Below are 10,649 nucleotides of genomic sequence, written 5' to 3'. Positions count from 1 at the left end.
ATTTTTAGACATTTCAAATATCCTGGTTACATTTTCCAATCGAATTGGATGTGGTTTGCAATATTAAAATCTTAACGAGTAGTCTCCAATTATATTATTATTGAATACCCTTATCACATTTTTAAACTGGATGATCACAACTCTGGATTTTTAAAGGTATTAATGCCCAAGCCCAAGTTTTTTCAAAAATGTTAGTCCGCTAATTTCACCATAATTTAAGCTTTTACATGGTAAAGCGTATTCTCAGTTCAGACCAGCTGAACGTGACGTAATTTTTACTTGTTTTAATGAATTACTGAAAACGTAAAAAATTTGAAATATGTACTCTATTGCTCACAAATATGTAATTATTATTTATGTTTCCCTACACCCTAATATACCAAAATAAATGAATTTTACACAGATGAAGATATACGAGTCGGTACGTTTCGGAAACATATCAATATTTTCGCAAGAAAGCAAATTCTTTGCCAAATGCGCCAAAATCACATCATAAAAGTTAAAAAGGGATTCATTTTCTCCATCCTTTCTATTTGCCCTTCCATTCATTCTCCATTCAATGATGATTTTTGCAAAAGTCAGCAAAAGTCGACGCTTTTTCTTCGTACTGCCATTATTATTACTATTTTCCTAGCCAAGTACGTACAGATGCATTTGAGCAAATTTTATGAAAATTTTTGGCTTAATACCAAGTAATAAAGACATACATGCATGGAATTTGATGAACTCAAAAGATAAACTGGAAGACTCTTTTCAAATGCCATCAGACGTACAAATACAATGAAATGGACGAACTGTGTGTGTGAGTCTTGCACGGAATGAAGCGAAGACGGCAATAAGAACGTTACAATTGGCAAAAAAGTACTCTTTTAATACTCTATAATATGAAGAGCTCTATTATTATCTGATATGTTGTCATATGAGCGTAGAATATTCAAAAGCTGCAGTTACACGTCCACGCTGACATGTTTACAAATTTAGATAAGAAAAAAAAAAGATAACGTTCTTCATTTCTGAAGTTGGACTGTTTCTCCTTTTACTAATTTGTTATTGCTTTAACAGCTAAATGCGGTTAAATGAACGGTAGTTATAATTAAAGAAAACTATAATATTTTATTTAGAAAATAACTTAGTTGCAAATATATTTACACACAATATATAGATATATGCAATCTCGTGCAGAATTTGATATTTCTACTACGGTAATATGAAAAACAGAACCAGAGTTAAAATCGATTTACAAATATTTGGAGAAATAGGAACTCGAAATGAGAAACAGACTCGAGCGTTTAAAAAGCACAAAATATTGATTGCAGTTTGCAGAGTATGTTCTCCTGGCTTGCATTCAAAATAATGTTTTATATTATTATTTAAAGTTGACATCGAAAAGTAACCTAAACTGAGAGTACACGTCCCCTCACCTAAACACATTTGGAAATTTGCGGATTAAGATTCCTCGGAATCCTTTCAATTAAGGTATATAGTGTCTCTGGCAATAGAGCAGATAAAAATACAAGGAGTATTCCGTCGAAAATGTTAACCCCAAAGCGAGTCAACAAAGGGGAATTTTTCGTCCTTGTTATTAAATGTATTTAAAAACTCCCAAGTCACATTAATACCAAAAATGATTTGTCATAAAATTTTACTGTAAGTATTAAAATATTTCAGCAGTCAAAATTTTACCTATAGCCAGGAATTCATAACGACCAAAAAGACCTCTTCGTTGACTGGCTTGGAGGGGTTAACATTTTACAATTCCCAAAAGCTTGGAAGGGGGGGGGGGGGGGGAACTTGCTCCATCCATTCGGGTGACATTACAATATTAAAATTTCAAAACGCCGATACACGTGTCTTCTTTTTATATCCTTCTTCATAGTATAGAGGGTACATTAGGTTCGTCATTCCGTTTCTAAGTCCGCGAAATATACATTTTAAACTCCACAAAGTATATAAAATTCCATGTCGATTTAACTATGTCCGTCCGTTTGTGGAAATTATTCCAGCTTGCGATGGAATTGAAGTAGGTTGATAAAATTTTACTGAAAGTGTTTGGTTTGCAGGACTTTTGGTATTGAAAATGGGTTAAATAGGTCCACGTTTAGGCATAGACCCGATATAACTGTATCTTCTCTATATTCGGTATTTTGATGATTTTAGCGACACTGTTCGCCGGAATTGTTTTAAATTTCGTAATGGGCACTACAGCCTGTGACAGAAAATTGACTATGCGATCCACGTCTTCGTATAGCCCCCACATAACAGTGATTCCTAAATTCGGTATTTTGATGATTTTAGCGACATGGTTCACCGGAATGGTTTCAAATTTCGTAATGAAAGTTCATAATTCATACTTTATTCTATGCCAGAAAATTGTCTACGCAGGTCCACGTCTTTGTATACCCCACAAAAGCAGTACCTTCCAATATTCGATATATTGATATTTATAGCCATTTTAATTACTGGATTTGTTTCAAGTTTCATATTTGAATGTTGCAATGGCCAATGACAAAAATTACCCATGTAGGTCCACGTCTTCCTATGGACCCAAATATAACGTTAACTCCCTATATTCATTAATTTTGAGATTTCAAGGGATTTGTTTTTTTTTAGTTTAGAAATTCGTTCCAAATAGTGGAGGGTATTCAAATCCGAGCCCTGCCGAACTTACTTCTTTTTTACTTGTTTTAGCTCTACTTTACATTTTGTCGCCAAGTGTTATTCAAAATTATGACCGTTTTGTGGGTATATACCAGAAGGAGAGGACCGATATAACTCATCCCCACACTAATTTTTGTGTTAGTAGAAAGATTTCGATGTTCCAAGTTTGAACAGAATCGGATGTTAATTTCGTATTTTATGAGCGTCATGGTTATTAAAAATTTTGTCCGTTAAGGAGGAGGTACCAGAGCGTTTGACCCCCATAAGAAAGTGGGCATTATGTTCGCTTCCATAACGAACATAATCCCAATGGGGAGTATGGCCGGTTGATGTGGGGCTACTTACAAAAAAAAAAAATTAATGGACATAATCTTAATCCCATCCCAAGAAGAATGGCTGCTTACCAAAAGTTTTAAAATTTGAAAATTTGGACCTGGGTTAGCCAGTGCAAGACATATTTAGAGGAGAAAATTTCAATCCCAGGCCGGGTACATACACAATGTGTTAAATTTAGAAAACGTTGAAACGCGTTGGACATACTCAGAGGAGAAAATCTCAATCCCCGGCCCAAGGCCGGATACTTACCAAAAGTTTAAATTTCAATATAAAGAGTTCCACTTTCGTTATCTAGTGGTTCTAAACACTTGCATCATAACATTTTCTATAAGGCATTTTTTTGTATTAATATTTCACAAAAAGCATTTTTCAATGTTTTCGATCTGACACATCGATGTGTATAATGGAGCGAATTACTTTGCCCTCTTTGAATTAAAACCCCATGTTGAACCTATTTCCTTTCAAAAACTTTATCAACTTCATCTATAAGCTTTATTTTCCATTATGGATTTATTCTGTGAATATGCATGTTCCTCTATATACTGGTTTCTCGTTATCAGTAGTATTCTATATTTTTTTTTCTTTTAGGGCAATTTTCTGCCTAAATCGGGACAAACCTTTTCATTCAAATTTACATATAAGGCAAGAAGTTACAACATCCTCTAAAGGAAACATCCGTCCAATATCTGTACACTTTTACATTTTCTTTTGGTATTGTGCCTGACATTCTCACAAAAATTCGTACACACATACACATAAACATACATACATCACAAATTCATAAATTTTGTTTTCATTTTTGAGCTGAACTGTTGTGATCCCAAGTTACAACATTGGCATGAAAACGAAAAATAACAAAAAGACAGTTTATTAATTAACAAATTTATCATTTAATTTAGACGCATCCAGAAAACGACAAACTTTTTGTTCTTCAAAGCTACGCAGTTACCAGAGTTTAAATGCCTTTTGCTAGAACTGGAGATGCAGCAGCCTCAACTACAAAAAAAAAAACTTTCTAATGACCCTAACTTTGTTAATTAATGGTAATGTTGGATGAATGGAGACAAGAAAAGCGAGAACTGCTATCATACCAACACGAACTCTAGCAATATTGATTCAGTTTTTCCACTGGCCACAACCAAAGTGCAGCACCGACACATGTTGGCGATTGCGGCGGCGGCAGTGTTGGTCATGTCCGTAACAAGTAACTAAAAGTGTTGCTAATGATATTATCAGTAGTTTAAGTTCGAAAGCGTGACGGTGACAGTGTTAGAACTCTTCTAATTCATGCCGTTTTTTTGTTTTTGGACCAGCAGTGACGTTTAGAATGCCGCTGCATTTGGGTCGCCAGACACATTAAGGTTAAACTCCATGGTAATTAACATGAATTTATTTCATCATTTCCTGAAGGATTCCATTGTTTTTTGTGTGAATTATATCATGGCCATGTAGTTAACTTATTCTGTGCGGTCTCTAATGCAAATAGAAATATGTATATAAATATGGCGAAGTATACTTTGTCTTACATGACTAAGTATGTTGGTACAACAAAGTGATTATGGACGGCAAAAATGGGTAAATATCTTAGCAGTCCGTTTTTTACACCGGTTTCGTGTATCTTCTCTATATCTATAAAAGAGGAAAATGTTTGTAGGTTTGATTTTTGTAATTTATGGACTCGAAAACAGCTGAACAGATTTTCCTGAAAATTTCCAAGTATACTAACACATTGCCTGAAAGTAACGTAGGCTATATATATTTTTGAAATTCCACTCGGAACTGAAGGTACCTTCCAAAAATTTGGATTTTATATACAGATACAATGTCCAAATTTGTGAATGCGTAGCGGAATTTGAAACAAAAATAAATTTGCCAAATTATATTGAAATCGGTTCAGATTTGGATTTAGCTTCCACATATTTTTTCGGCCGATTTGATGCACCCAACGCGATGGGTTCGTCCGATTCCAAAGAAATTCGGACAGAGGGACGAAATCTGGTACCAAAAAAATACCATATATATTTCGGCCGATTTCATATATGTTTTTCACCAAACACGATATATATGACCGATTCCAATGAAACTCAGAATGTGTGGCGGAATTTGGATACAATAATTAATTTGACAAATTAATTGGAAATTGGTTAATATTTGGATATATATATATATATATATATATATATATATATATATATATATATATATATATATATATATATATATATATATATATATATATATATATATATATATATATATATATATATATATATATTCAAATATATATTTTCACGTAATTGACACACTAATTTCAATGAAATATGGAAGGTGTGACGGAATTTGCTGTAAAAGTAAATTCTGTCAAATTATATTGAAATCGGTTCAGATTGGGAAACGATTTTATTAAGAAGCATTGACACATTCTCTAATTGCAACAGAAATGCCACTTAACTTCTAAAGATTTCAGTTTTCTGCATGCTTGGCATTTGCTATCAAATTAATAGATCCGAAGGACAAACTCTTCGTATATGCGGACAAAATTTGGCATGTTCCTGCTTTTCTCATGGTCAGCTGTTCCTGTCATGTTCACGCGTTGGTAGACCGAGCTGTTTGTTTATTTGCGCATTACAGTATTACGATTTTTTTTAATTTTTTAATTTGTTTATTTTTTTTTTAAGCCAACATATATTTGTTTATAAAATTTTGAAGGTATATAAAATCGAAAGGGGTAGCGAAGCGCACCGGGTTCAGCTAGTTTAATCATATTTTCAAAACAAATTGGCTGAAATTTACCAATTCCGGGAACCATACATTAGTATAGTATTAATATAATAGTACATACCGACTTTAACTTTGCCCAGTGTTGCCAAAGTTCAATTTTCGCGGAAAAAATACCTTTTTTTAATAATTCTTGAAGTGAAGATATTAAAGCTAAGAAAAATGTTTTCTCGATAGAAAAAAAGTTACATTGGTATAATTACCAACGTAATCTCATGATATCTTACGATTAAATGTTTATACCCTTCACCGTCTATCCGTCTGTGGAAATCGCTCTAGCTTCCGAACAAAATGTAGTAGGTTGATAAAATTTTACTCAAATATATATTATGCCTGCAGGATTTTTGGTATCCACGTTTTGGTATAGCCCCCATATAACGGTACCTCCCGATATTCGGTATTTTGATGATTTTAGCGACATTATTCACGGGAATTGTTTCACATTTGGTATTTGAAGTTCGTAGTGGATACTACGGCCTAAGAAAAAAATTGTCTCTTCATGTCCACGTCTTCGTATAGCCCCCATATAACGGTATATCCCGATATTTGGTATTTTAATGATTTTAGCTACATTATTCACTATTATTCAAGTTTCGCATTTGAATATTGTAATAGCTTATGACAAAAGTTGGCGTGCAGGTCCACGTCGTCGTATAGACCCTAAGATAATAGCTACATTCGCTATTTTTGGATTTAAGCAGAGTTTTTTAACGGATTTAATTTTTTTGAAAATTGCCAAATTCGTTCCAAATGGTGGAATGAATTTGATGATTTTAGCGACATTATTCACGGGAATTGTTTCACATTTGGTATTTGAAGTTCGTAATGGATACTACGGCCTAAGAAAAAAATTGTCTCTTTATGTCCACGTCTTCGTATAGCCCCCATATAACGGTATATTCCGATATTTGGTATTTTAATGATTTTAGCTGCATTATTCACTATTATTCAAGTTTCGCATTTGAATATTGTAATAGCTTATGACAAAAGTTGGCGTGCAAGTCCACGTCGTCGTATAGACCCTAAGATGATAGCTACATTCGGTATTTTTTGGATTTAAGCAGAATTTTTAACGGATTTAATTTTTTTGAAAATTGCCAAATTCGTTCCAAATGGTGGAATGAATTAAAAGCTCGGCCCGGGCGAGCTTACAGCCTTTTTACTTGTTTTATATTATGTCCCTTTATTGTTAAATTTATATTTTGTAGTTCTGGCAAGAATTTTGCATTTATTTTAGACTTAATATTTTGTTATTTTCACGCCTTCTGGAGGGTATAAAAGTTAAGTAAAAATATAATCTAGAACAGAAAAATAAAATTTTAGTCTGATAAGTCATGCAAAACTTAATTATGGCAGAATGGCTGAATTTGGTTTCGCTTAGTATAAGTGTGATGACAATATCACGCCGGTAAAAGATTGCTATTCTTCATTTTTAGTCGAATTGACATTAAACTAGTTACAGGAAATTGTCAGCGTAATTTTACGGTTAAGTACGGAATCCATATACCTGATATATGTCAAGATTTTGGCAAAATTTTTCAGCTAGTAATTGTGGGGAATCTGGGACGGACCTAAAGTAAATCCTATACGAGGCCTTCATTCTTGAGATGAAGCTTTTATAACTCTATTTTTATATGTGTAAGTCCAGGAACTTATAAATAAATATGGTAAATTTTATTTGAAAAAAGTCGGGCATGGCCGACTATATGATATCCTACACCACTGTGCATATTTAGTAAAGCTCCCGTAACAAAAAGAATTTATTTCAAGTAGATCATACCACATGTGGCTTTATAGCAGTTATAGTTTGCTATAGAGTGCATGATATCACTTGGAGAAGAATTGTATTAAAAAATTTATATAGGTGCCGAGTGGCACAAAATTGAAACGTACGTCCCGAAATTCACTCCATTTGGGCCATTATTTACACAAAAACCTGAAATCGGATTAAGGATATATATGGGAGCTATAACCAAACCTTAACTTTTCTCGATAAAATTTGACAAAGGTGTTATAGAGTGCATGATATCACTTGGAGAAGGATTGTATTAAAAAATTTATATCGGTGCCGAGTGGCACAAAATTGAATCGTACGTCCCAAAATTCACTCCATTTGGGCCGTTATTTGCACAAAAACCTCAAATCGGATTAAGCATATATGGGAGCTATAACAAAACCTTAACTTTTCTCGATAAAATTTGACAAAGGTATTTCCGAGCTTTATGATATATCTGGTGCCAAATATCATTGTTGTCGAATGCATATTACGAATGTGAGGGACTTAAACACCAAATCGGATGAAACATACCGATTTTGTCTAAATTTGATGTATTTGCTTCTAGACTGAATTGGCTTGGGCGTACCAAAACTCAAGACTTTTTTACAGATATTGGTCATTCCGTGCACAACTAACCTGAAATCGGTTGAGGATATATATGGAACCTATATCCAAATCTGAAACGATCTTGATAAAAATTTTCAGAGATATTTCCGAGCTCTATACGATATCTTGTACCAAATATCATTGTTGTCGAATATATATTACGAATTTGAGAGACTTAAACGCCAAATCTGATGAAACATGTATATGTGAGCTATAGCTATATCTGAACCTATTTTCTCCAAGTTTGATTTGCTTGCTTCTACACTGAATTCAGTCGGATGTACCAAAATACAGGTCATTTGGACTTAGATTAGCCGTTTGGTGTTTGGAGCTATATCTAAATCTTATCCGATTATTACCAATTTCAATAGGGTTCGTCCTTGGGCCAAACAAATATTGTTTGCAAATTTTCATCTCAATCGGATAATAAATGCGGCCCGAATTTTGATCCCAAAAATACATGGACGGACACTTCCTTTTCCATATTACAAAAAAATGCGGTGTAGGGTATAAAGATCGAGTTCGTCAGAAAAGGGTTGCCATATAGTTTTATAATGGAAGGTACTTAAAATATGATTTTCGTTGAAAATATATTATTTAATATAACAGTCAAAGATCTATATGGGTTTTTAAACAAAATAAAATGAAATGTACGCCACTTTACCAATGAGAAATCTACTTATTTTCAAAGGGAGAATGTACACTGCAAAAAGCTTTTTGAACACTTTTTTAGCCATTAGATCACATTTGCGATTCGTTAACTAAATTTTATAGAATACTAGCTGAACCCCGTCTGGATTCCTTACTAAAATAATATGCAAACCCAACAAGTTTCAATAAAAATTGACAAAACTTATTGTCACTTTTTCCAAACTTCATGGAAATTTGACATACATAGCATTTTGGTGCATCAAATACACGAAATCAGAAAAAAAATTTATATAGGAACTATATCCAAATCTGTACCGATTTCGATAAAATTTTAAAATTTATTTACAGATTTCAGTGAAATTGGAGAAATATAACATATTCTGTATTCCAAATATCAACCGATTACAAATATTTATGGGGGCTATATCCAAATTTGAACCGATTTCTATATAATTTGGCAAATAAATTTTTAGACCAAATTCGATCAAACATTCCAAATTTCATTGAAATTAGGGATATACAGCTTGTTTGGTGCATCAAGTAGTATTTTTGGAAATTTGTAGGAAAATCTGATAAGCGGTTGTCGAGCCCTCAAATTACAATCAAACTTACAAACATTTTCTTCTTTTATAGATGTAGATAGCTGAGCTCGGTGCGCTTCGCTCCCCCAATGTAGAGTTGTTTCAATCTAGTTCATAGTTCAGTACGCTTGTTCCTTAAAATATGAGTTATTTCATAAATTTTATATATGCCTGGGGTGTACTAGTTTTTGTTGTACAGTTGTGTATTTCTATTCATGTGTATTTCCTAAACCGCAGAAGTACTCAAAATCCACCGGTACCTTGCTTCGACTGTTTTCTCTTCTTTGATTTGGTACACGATCACCCTCATCTACCACAGTTCACACCAACTTAAAAACCACGGTTGCTGTTACACAGACACACAAATCAACATACAAAATATGTTTTCCTCTCGATTTCAGAGCTCACTCTCACTCTATTTCGATCGATTCGGCTCCCACATCAATTTTTCGAACAGAGTAATTCGCGAATAGTCCCACACAAAAACAAACAAGTGAAGAGTAAACACAGTTAAATGTTGCAACCTAAAAATCTAAATACAAATCTGCTATTGTTTTAGTAGTTGAAGTGTGTTTCTTAAAAATCTTTTTGTTTTCAACTTTAATAGTAAATAACATGTATATTTATTATTTCATATTTGTGCGATATTTTTGTTTTGGTATTCTATGAATTACGTTTAATGCAGTTGGTGTTGTTTTTGTTGTGCCCTCACATTGTGGCTTTCATTTCACTTTCCTTGAATGCTTGAGGCTAACTTGGGGTACATAATTTGGTTGTGTCGACAATGCAGTAGCAGTAGGAACAACAACCGCAATAGACAACAAACAGAATGACAGTAGAATCACACTGACAATGCCACTTGATGTTCTAACAAGACTGCAGTTATGACTGCATTCCCCAGCATAGGTACGTGTCGCTATTTAACCCCGACTGGTTTCCAAGTCGTTTTTGCTGCGTAATACAAATGTTAGTTACTGAGTGAGGGATTATGTGATGGAATTCGTTGGGGGATATCACAAACACACAGATGTCTAAAACAGGTGTCGCAACATTTAAATAAAACCAAACCTCTTTATATTCCAAATGCAAATAGTTGTGGGATGATAAAAAAATTATCACCCTTTCATGTAATTCGATTATAAATGGATAATTTATTTTAAAATGTAGGTCGTTAGAGTAAATAAAGAATGAAAAACGTATAATTTAAATAATAATTAAGGAATAATTGATTCCAAATTTCGCTTCGTAATCACTGACCAGAT

This window comes from Musca domestica, unplaced genomic scaffold (genome assembly GCF_030504385.1).
Source record: "Musca domestica strain aabys unplaced genomic scaffold, Musca_domestica.polishedcontigs.V.1.1 4, whole genome shotgun sequence".
In the NCBI taxonomy this organism is placed as follows: domain Eukaryota; kingdom Metazoa; phylum Arthropoda; class Insecta; order Diptera; family Muscidae; genus Musca; species Musca domestica.
This window is presented reverse-complemented; position numbering follows the sequence as displayed.